Source organism: Tursiops truncatus, chromosome 19, assembly GCF_011762595.2.
Source record: "Tursiops truncatus isolate mTurTru1 chromosome 19, mTurTru1.mat.Y, whole genome shotgun sequence".
NCBI lineage: Eukaryota > Metazoa > Chordata > Mammalia > Artiodactyla > Delphinidae > Tursiops > Tursiops truncatus.
The window spans coordinates 44,018,086-44,028,086 of record NC_047052.1 but is presented as its reverse complement, the minus strand read 5'-3'; positions in this window follow the sequence as shown (position 1 = coordinate 44,028,086).

The window sequence follows — 10,001 nt, the reverse complement described above, 5'->3', positions numbered from 1 at the left end:
AGCTCCGATAAGCTCCGATGGAGCGAGAGCGCCGTTTGACGGTTGGCAGGGTTAGTGTTCCGTGCTCTTTTTTTTTTTTTTTTCCCGTGCTCTTTTAAAGGGCCCGTGGCCTGCGTCTGCCAGTTGTCCAGTGCATAGATGGAGGGATAAATGGATGGATCGATGAATAGAAAGATGGATCGTTGGGCTCCCCAGAGTGGAGGAAAGCCCTGCTTTCCAAGGCTTTCCAGGCTTACCAAGTAGGATTAAAGGGGGTGGAAGAGGTTGGGGCTGGAGAGGAAGAATGGCACTGCGAGAGGCAGGGACCCTTGCCCCGTGTGGCGCCAAGACGTGGGCCTTTTCTGTCCATGTCTAGGAGAGATGCAGCTCTTGAGGGTCAATGAATTTTCGGGCGACAAGGACCAACACTTCAAGCGGGGACTAGGGATCCTCATCGCTTTCTGCCGCAACAGATTTCATTCGCCCCCCCCCCCCGCCCCGTTCCTTCCATTTGACACCATAACCGCCCACTCCAGTCCGGATCTGGGTCCACAGAGCGTCTCACCCCCAAGTCCAGCCACCACCCTACCTCCCACCACCTCCCCTCTGTCCTCTCCCTGCTACCCTCTGCAAATGAGTTGTTGAAACTCAAGGGTCTTCATCTCTGTCTGCCGATGAGATTGCATCTCCCCTTCTTTTTTCATTTGACTCCATTACCACCCACTTAGATTCGGATTTGGGTCCACAGAGCCTCTCCTCACAAGGTCCAGCCGTCACCGTGGCATCGGCTTCGTGGAAGATGACGGCACAGACTCAGAGATCTGAGATGTCGGTAACCTAAGGAGAGGAAGGCCGGCACACCCTCCCTACTTCCCACCACGTCCCCTCTGTCCTCTCACCCTTACCCTCTGACAAACCAGCTTGCAAGTGTTGAAGCCCGTTCTCCCACTGCGCATGCGCGGGACATGAACGTGGCTGGCCTCACAATGACAAGCAGTTGCTATTGAACTGGTCCACTAGGCTCTGGGGGAGCGTGAGCGCCTTTTGGCTGTTGGCAGGTGCAGGGGAAGGTTGTGTCCGTGCTCTGTTAAGAGCCTGTGGCCTATGTCTTCTAGTGGTCCAGCAGATAGATGGAAGGATAAATGGATGGATGGATAAATGGAAAGATGGATGGATGAATAGATGGATAGATTGTTGAGGCTCCCGCCCAGGCCAGGCTTACCAAGCAGGATGAAAGGGGGTGGGGGAGAGATGTTGAGGGGTGGGGGAGGAAGAACGGCTGGGAGGAGGGGCTTTCAACAGATTCCTGGAAGGTACTGGGAAAGGCAGGGACTCCTGCCCCGTGTGGCACAAAGGCATAGGCCTCCTCTGCGTATGTCTAGGGGAGGTACCGCTCTCAGGGTCAATAGAGTTTTGGGCGACAGGGGCCATCACTTCGAGCGGGGACATGGGGATCTTTTTTTGCCGTCCTCAGTACTAGATTTCATGACAACTCCCCACACACACACACTTCCGCCCATCTGACAGCATTCCCACCAACCTGGATCTGGATTTGGGTCTACACAGCATCTCGCCACCAGGTGCTGCTGCCATTGTGGCGGTGGCAATGCCAGCGCAGGCAGCGTCAGAGATGGCGACATAGATACAGAGATCTGGGATGTCGGTAACGTGGGAAGAGGAAGGCTGGCATACATTCCCTACCTCCCACCAACTCCCCTAATTTCTCCTGTCTCCTCTTGCCTCAGACTACCCAGATTGCTAGAGTTGAAGACCGCCTTCCAACCGCTGGTGCCGGGGACAGAAACACAACAAGACCGGTTGCTATGCAACAGGTTGGCTAGGCTCTGGGAGAGCGCCACCGTGGCTTCGTGGAACAGACTCAGAGATCTCGGCAATTGGCAGGCCTAGGCGAAGGCTGTGTCTGGTGCTCTATGAAGGGCCTGTGGCCTATGTCTTCCAGTGGTCCAGGGCACGGATGGATGGATAAATGGAAAGGTGGATGGATCGACGGATGGATGAATAGATGGATGGATTGTTGGGCCTCCTGAGAGTGGAGGAAAGCCAGGTCAGGCTTATCAAGCAGGATTAAAAGAGTGGGGGAATGAAGTTGGGGGGCTGGGGAGGAAGAATGGCGGGGAGAAGGGGCTTTCAACAGATTCCTAGAAGGCACTGGGAGAGGCAGAGTCCCGCGCCCCATTTGGTGCTAGGGCATGGGCATCCTCTGCCCACGTCTAGTGGAGGGAACCACTCTCGAGGTCAACGGATTTTCAGGCGACACGACCATAATTTTGAGCAGGGACTTGGGGATCTTTATCGCCGCCCGCCACACCAGATTTCATCCTCCCTCTCTCCAACCCCAACTGACTTCATTATCATTCATCTAGATCCGGAATTAGGTAGACTTTGCGTCTCGCCACCAGGTCCAGCAGCTACCGCGGTGGCGGCGGCGTCAAAGATGGCAGCACATACTCAGAGATCCGGGATATTGGTAACCCAAGGAGAGAAAGGCTGGCACACCCTCCCTACCTCCTATCCTCTCCCTTATGTCCTCTCCCTCTTAGTCTCTGACAACCCGGCTTGCCAGGGTTGAAGCCCGCCCTCCCACTGCGCATGCGCGGGACACAATGACAGCTAGCTTCGGAAGGACAGGCACAGTTGTCATTGGAAGGGTAAGCTAGGCTGTCGGGAAGCCGGTGCGCCGTTAGGCTGTTGACAGGGCCAGGTGAAGGCTGTGGCCTGTGCTTTCTCAAGGGCCTGTGGCCTGTGTCTTCTAGTGGTCCAGCGGATAGATGGAAGGATATGGATGGATAGAAAAATGGATGGATAAATGGAAAGTTGGATGGATGAATAGATTTTATGGATTGTTGGGACCCCGGAGAGCGGAGGAAAGCCCGGCCAGGCTAGGCTTACCAAGCAGGATTAAAGGGGGTGGGAGAGAGAGGTTGGGGGAGGGGCTGGGGAGGAAGAATGGCGGGGAGAAGGGGCTTTTAACAGATTCCTAGAAGGCACTGCGAAAGGCAGGACATGGGCTCCCTCTGCCCATGGGGATGTGCTGCCTTTGAGGTCGATGGATTTTCGCCTTACAAGACCATCACTTTTGCACTAATGTCTTTTTTAATTTCTGACCCAGGATCCACTTTGCATTCAGCTGTTATTTCTCCTTAGCCTTTTGCCATCTTCCACATTTCCTCAATCTCTCCTTATCTTTCATGACCTTTATGCATGTTTATTTTGTGTAAGTTGTAGAAAAAATAAAATGAAATTATAATAGAATTCTTTATTGTCATTTAAATCATTTTTTGTCACCAACATATATTTGTTTCTTCTGGGACATGCTATTGTCATATACGTCTCTGTTGACATGCTGTCTTTGTACAGAATTAATTTTTGTTTCGATGCAAAATCCTATTTCAGCTTGCTTCACATATCAATACAATGGGATGAAGCCATGAATTCTTGGTTCTTCTTGGCCTTTTTATTCCTGTTGTCCAGTGATTTCATTTTCAATACGACCATTTTTCATTCTTAGATATATCCAATTGTGTTTAACTCTTTGCTTTTGCTTATTAGCACTTTATCTCATGGCTTCTACTATTTTTCATTAAGCCCATCCTAGGGAATTCCCTGGCAGTCCAGTGGTTAAGACTCGGTGCTTTCACTGCTGGGTTCAATACCTGGTAGGGGAACTAAGACGTGGCAAGGCAAAAAAAAAAGTCCAATGCAATGGATTTGGTGCAATGTTTGCTCCTTTGAAGGCCATTCTTATTTTTCTGGAAGCTTCTAAGATCTTGTTTTTTGCCTTCAGCAAATTTCCTTTTCACGATCCTAGTTAGCAGTTTTGTTGTTGTTAGTCCTCTTGGGGTTCTAAGTGCATCTTAAAATTGTGCCTTGGTGTCATCTGTCAATTTTGGAATCTCCAAAAGTCTGAGCTTTCTCTGTCTTGTTACCTTTTAGTATCTCAATTTCAAAAATGTGAGACTTTTACAAGGTACTGTATACCTTGTGCTTGTATTAGGTCTTAATTCTCTATCATTTTCTCCTCATACTCTATTCTGGAATTCATGTCATCTCTTCCACTTGGCTAACATTTTTCCTCCCCCATGTCTAATCTCTGTTCAACCTATCTGTTGAGTCCTTTCTTTCAGTTATTTGAATGTCATGAAAATCCTCATTTGGATAATTTTTCTTCTATAACAGCTTCCTTTGCCAAAACTCAAATCGTTTATATCTTTTTATATACTAGGTGTAGTTACTTTTGTATCCAGGCTGTATGCTTTAAATTAGCTTTATTGTGGTATGACTTGCATAAAATAAAAAAAAATACACTCATTTTTAAGTATGAAGTGTGATGATTTGGGATAAACATAACTGGAAGTGGGGTATGGCCATAATAAAAACTTAAAATGTGGGAGTGGGCAGCCTTTAAGGATCTTTCTTTTTCATTTTGTTAACATACTTAATCACTATGTCAATTTAATTATTATAACCATTTTAAAGATGCAGAAACTGTGGCACAGAAAATTTAATATGATTCCCATGTGCTCAAATAGTTTGTTTTTTAAAAAATATTTATTTATTTATTTTGGCTGCGCCGGATTTTAGTTGCAGCACACGGGGTCTTCATGTGGCATGTGGGATCTTTAGTTATGGCATGTGGGATCTTTATTTGCAGCACGCAGACTTCTTAGTTGCAGCATGCACATGGGATCTAGTTCCCTAACCAGGGATCGAACCCACGCCCACTGCATTGGGAGCGCGGAGTCTTACCCACTGGACCACGAGGGAAGTCCCTCAAATAGTTTCTTATTTACTGTTTCCTGGGCCCTTGGCCATATGGATGGAACCTGAGAGTGGCCTCTAGCTGCTGAGAGTGGCTGCTGGCTGACAGCCAGCAAGGAAACAGAGATCTCTGTCCTGCAACCATAAGGACTAAATTCTGTCTACAACAAGAATGAATTTGGAAGTGGGTTTTCCCTCAGACCCTTCAAAATGGGAACTCAGCCTGGCCACCACCTTGATTTCAGCCTTTTTTTTTTTTTTTTTTTTGCAGTCCGTACGCGGGCCTCTCATTGTTGCGGTCTCTCCTGTTGCGGAGCACAGGCTCCGGACGCGCAGGCTCAGCGGCCATGGCTCACGGGCCCAGCCGCTCCGCGGCATGTGGAATCTTCCCGGACCGGGGCACGAACCCGTGTCCCCCGCATCGGCAGGCGGACTCTCAACCACTGTGCCACCAGGGAAGCCCCTATTTCAGCCTTTTGATACCCAGAGCAGAGAACCAAGCATGCCATGCCAGACTTCTGACCTACAGAATTGTGAGCTAATATATGGATATGCTCTTGAGCTGTTAAGTTTGTGGTCGGTTATGCAGCAGTAAAAAACAAATACAGCTTTTGGTGGTGGCTTGCCTTCCAGTTAATTAATTATGCCTTGGCTCCCATTTGATCAAAGAGATGCCATTTTTCATTGGTTTGGTCCAATCAGTTATCATCTAATTGTTCCCTAAGATAATTTTGTTTCAGAATCATGTAATTTCATTTTTAAAATTTTAATTTTTTAATTTAAGTATAGTTGATTTACAATGTATTCGTTTCAGGTGTACATCAAAGTAATTCAGTTTTTCATATATATATATATGTATATGTATACACACACACATACATACATATACACTCATATATAGATAGATGTTCTTTTTCAGATTCCTTTCCGATATAGGTTATTACAAGATATTGAATATATTTCCCTGTGCTATACAGTAGATCCTTGTTTATTTTATATATAGTAGTGTATATCTGTTAACCCCAAACTTCTAATTTATCCCTCCCCCTCTTCCCCTTTGGTAACCATAAGATTGTTTTCTATGTCTGTGAGTTGTTTCTGTTTTATAAATACGTTTATTTGTATCATTTTTTTAGATTCCACATATAAGTGATATCATATGATATTTGTCTTTCTCTATCTGACTTACTTCATTTAGCATTGTAATAGGGGCAGGGCGGGCGCACAGCCTAGAGTAGATGGAACTGTTTATACTGACTATTGTTTCTGCAGGGTCTCACTCATGTGGTTCTGTTCCCTTGCATGACTGATTATCTGTGACAGCTGGCTGGTCCCTGTCCCTGAAAACATTATGTGTGGAGGCATAGGCGTAATATAGGTATGCCCTCCCTCAGAGTGTATTCTCATTTGCCCTGCAAGATACTACCCATCAAGCCCACCTCAAACCAAGTTCATAGTGTGAAGTTCCTGAATTGACTGATTCGGGTTGTGAGTCCATAATGTCCCATATCTGATAAACTTCACAAAGGAAAAAAAAAGAATAAAGAAAAAAAGAAACTTACCCCAGGAAAAGCACGCCAGAATTGCTGAGAGTGGATCCCAATCATTAGAATTTTAAAAATCTGGGTGAATTTAAGATGTAGCTAGAATTGACAGCCCCTGGACTTGGGAGATGCGCAGGGTAAAGGAACCAAGTCGTAAAAGAGAAACATATTTAAACTTAAATATTATGTCTAAACATGAGCTTTAGCTGTGGTCACTGGTACATGGCACTGACCATAAGCAAAAGACCAGAATCTACTGTTTTTTTCTTTTTACCTTTTAATATAGAAAAGAAAAATGAAAAGCAAACATACACAAAAATAGAGAGAAAAGATTAATCACCATGTATTCATTACTCAGATCAAACAATTATCAACATTTCCCCAATTTTGTGTTAAGAAAAATTATCAAAGGAAAATATCCTGTGTGCCTTTTCAAAGTCATGCTAGAGCATGGTCTAACAAACCCACCCAAAGTCTAACAAATCATTTTAGAGAAAAGTTCCCTAAACTCAGCACTGTTCACATTTTGGGCCAGATAACTCTTTTTGTGCAAGGTTGTCCTCTGTATGGTGGAAAACATCCCTGGCCTCTATCCACCACATGACAGTAGCACCTCCCCTCCCCCTAAGTCATCTCCAGAGATTGCCTAATGTGCCCTGGGGATTAAAACTGCAACAGTTTGAGAACCCACTGCTCTAGCAGAATGTAACTTTGTTTGATGGGCTTTTTACTACTAATTAGGATGAAGACTATATAGATAAATGTTAACTTGGAGACAGTTGGTACATTTCATATATTTGTCTGTTATAGATGCAAACTGATTCTGTGAAGAGAAGATAACCTTAAAGGTTATGGTTTTACTGCCGTGTAGGACATTAGTTTTGTATCTAACATTGCAATCTTATTCCAAGAGTCTTTACTCCACTGACTAAATACTTACTTACTTTGAACCAAATTTCCAATCCTGCTAGTTCCCTCATTAGTAAGTTAAGTGTATCTCTGAATATCTGTAAGAACTCTAATTTTCAACTTTTTGAAAATTATACTTTGAGACTTGTATCGCCAGTTACCACCAGCACCACCATCCCTGGCTCCAGACAGGACAGGATGGGGTGCAGCCTCAGCTCATGCCAGGCTACTCTCAAGATCTATCTTGATCCAGGGGACAGTCACATCCATCACATCCTATCTAGATCCGGAACAGTCTTCACTCATGCAAGGGCAGAGCCCTATTCCTACTCAGGTCAGGGCACAGTCCTTTCTGCTCCAGAACAGGGAAGAGCTATGCCTCCTTTTAGGCCACATTTGGGGCCCGGTATCCCTTTAAATGATGACAGTGTAGAGGGCCACCACATCTGGTTCAACAGGCTGAGACCTATCAGCTGAGGGAATAAATAAGAGCTGATGGTCAGTGCAGGCTGGGTTAGCCCAGAGCCTTTAATTTGCCAAACCACAAATCCTTGAAGGCTCCTTTCTCTAATTCCTCTGCCTAGAGGGGGCACTGCCAAAAGCCATAAGTGTTCATGATGGCCTTGCCAGGGTCTCATCTTTCCACAGACTATAGTAAAGTGCTGTCAGTTCTTCTTCCATTCCTCTCTCTTTTCCCTAGACCACACGATCACTCAATACCCTGAACACTCTTTTTCTTGAAAAATTTAAGGTACAATTTACATATAATAAATGCACAAATCATTAAGTGTTTAATTTGATGAGTCTTGACAACTCTTGAAACCACCACCCAAAACAACATATAGAACACTTTCTTCACCCCAGGGAATTCTCTTCAGAGAATTCAACAGTCACTAGAATCAACTGCGTTCTGATTTATAACTCAACAGATTTGTTTTGCCTGTTCTTGAGCTTCACATAAATTGAATCCTACAGTGTATACTCTTTTGTAAACACTCTTCTTTTTCCCATTTTCTCTTTCCTTGTGTACTCCACCCCCCACCAGACCTCAACATCTTGAGTATCCTTTATTTTTATTGGAGACCTCAGTCTTCTCTTTGTTCCCTAATTCAGTGTCTTAAATATACTGAAGTAAAAAATTTAACAATAATGGTAATGATCCTTTACCTTCGTATAAAATAGACATACCTGGCTCAGAGTCCTTCTTTTTTACTTACTAGCTGAGTGATTATGGATTGGACACCTCACCTCTATAGTGCATTTTCTTTAGGATGGTGATGATAACATTGTTCTCATAGTGTTTGTGGACATCTTTAAGGTTGTTCCTTAAATATTTCTAGCTCTCCCCATTCCAAGCTTATGGTAAGATTGTATTTCTATCATGTGGTTGGGTGACTACTCAGTGAGCAGTGAGAGGAAATGATACGTGTCATTTCTGAAACAGAGCATTTAATTCCCAGCATAAGACATTCCAAGGCTCTCTTTCCTTCTGCCTTTATGACTGGTGCTAGAATGAGGGTAGCCCTTGAAGTGAGAAGGCCAGCAACAGGCCAGGCATGTAACGGGCACTCTCTAAATGGTCATTTTTGTTAATTACTATAATCACTTCAAGGCACTGTCACATAAACCACTTGTATTAATTCAAGTGAAGCAAGACTCTTAAACTCTTTGCTAAATTTTAAGTATGTAGCAGAGCCATGGGCCTTTAATTTCTCTATCATGCAGAAGAGGAAATTGCTAATAATCCCCTCTGATTTGAAAGAACAATCTCACAAGTTTAGGAACTTGTTTAAGGAATCCAGAGACGTCAATTATAGCATTTTTACCACAGCATCCAAGTTACCGATTGCTGCATAACAAGTTACTCCCAAACTCAGCAGCTAAAAACAAATATTTAATAGCTTACACATTATATGAAGGTCAAGGATCTGCTAGCTGGGTGGTTCTGAGTCCCTCATGTGGTTGCAGTCATCTTAAGGTTTAACTAGGGTACAGGATCTGCTTTCAAGATGACCCCTTGATACAAGAATGCATCAGTTCCTCCCTGGCTGTTGGCAGGAGATCTCAGTTCCTTGCTACATGGGCCTCTTCATAGGCTATCTCAGTGTCCTCAATGACATGGCAACAAACGTTTCCAGAGTAAGTTATTTGAGAGAAAGAGCATGAGCACCTCCAAGACAGAAGCTGAGGTGTCATTTTAATCTCAGCAGTTATAAGACATCACTTCTACTGTATACTATTAGTCTCACAAATCTGCCTTGGTACAAAGTGGAAGGGGACTACACAAGGGTGTGACTACCAGGAGGTAGGAATTGTTGAGCGTTATTTTACAGGTCAGCTATTATACCACTTGGTAAGACCACCAAATAGAATTTTTTTTTAAAGCTATTTTCATAGGACAAGGCAATCATTTCCAGAGATGTTCCAAAACAATGCCTGTGATGTGCAGAGCACTGCTTTGGATGCATTAAAAACAGGACTCTGGTGAATGCTGTCTCTACCCCACCACTTTGCCTGGGCACTCACCATGCCCATATGCTGATGGCTGGCTTCTTCCCAACTACAGACTCTGCCTCAGATCTGCCCATGAGGCAGGCTGAAAACGCTACAGCTTTAAGGCCCTTACAATAGCCCTCAACATTGAGGAACCAGAGATGACATATAACTATCTCAGCTTCATCAGCCCTTGAGTGGGACAGTTTGGAGGTGATTTCTACACAATCTCCCAGAGTTCCCCACAGGACTGAGCCACCATTGCTCACAGGGGTACTCTGGCTCATGGATGCACTC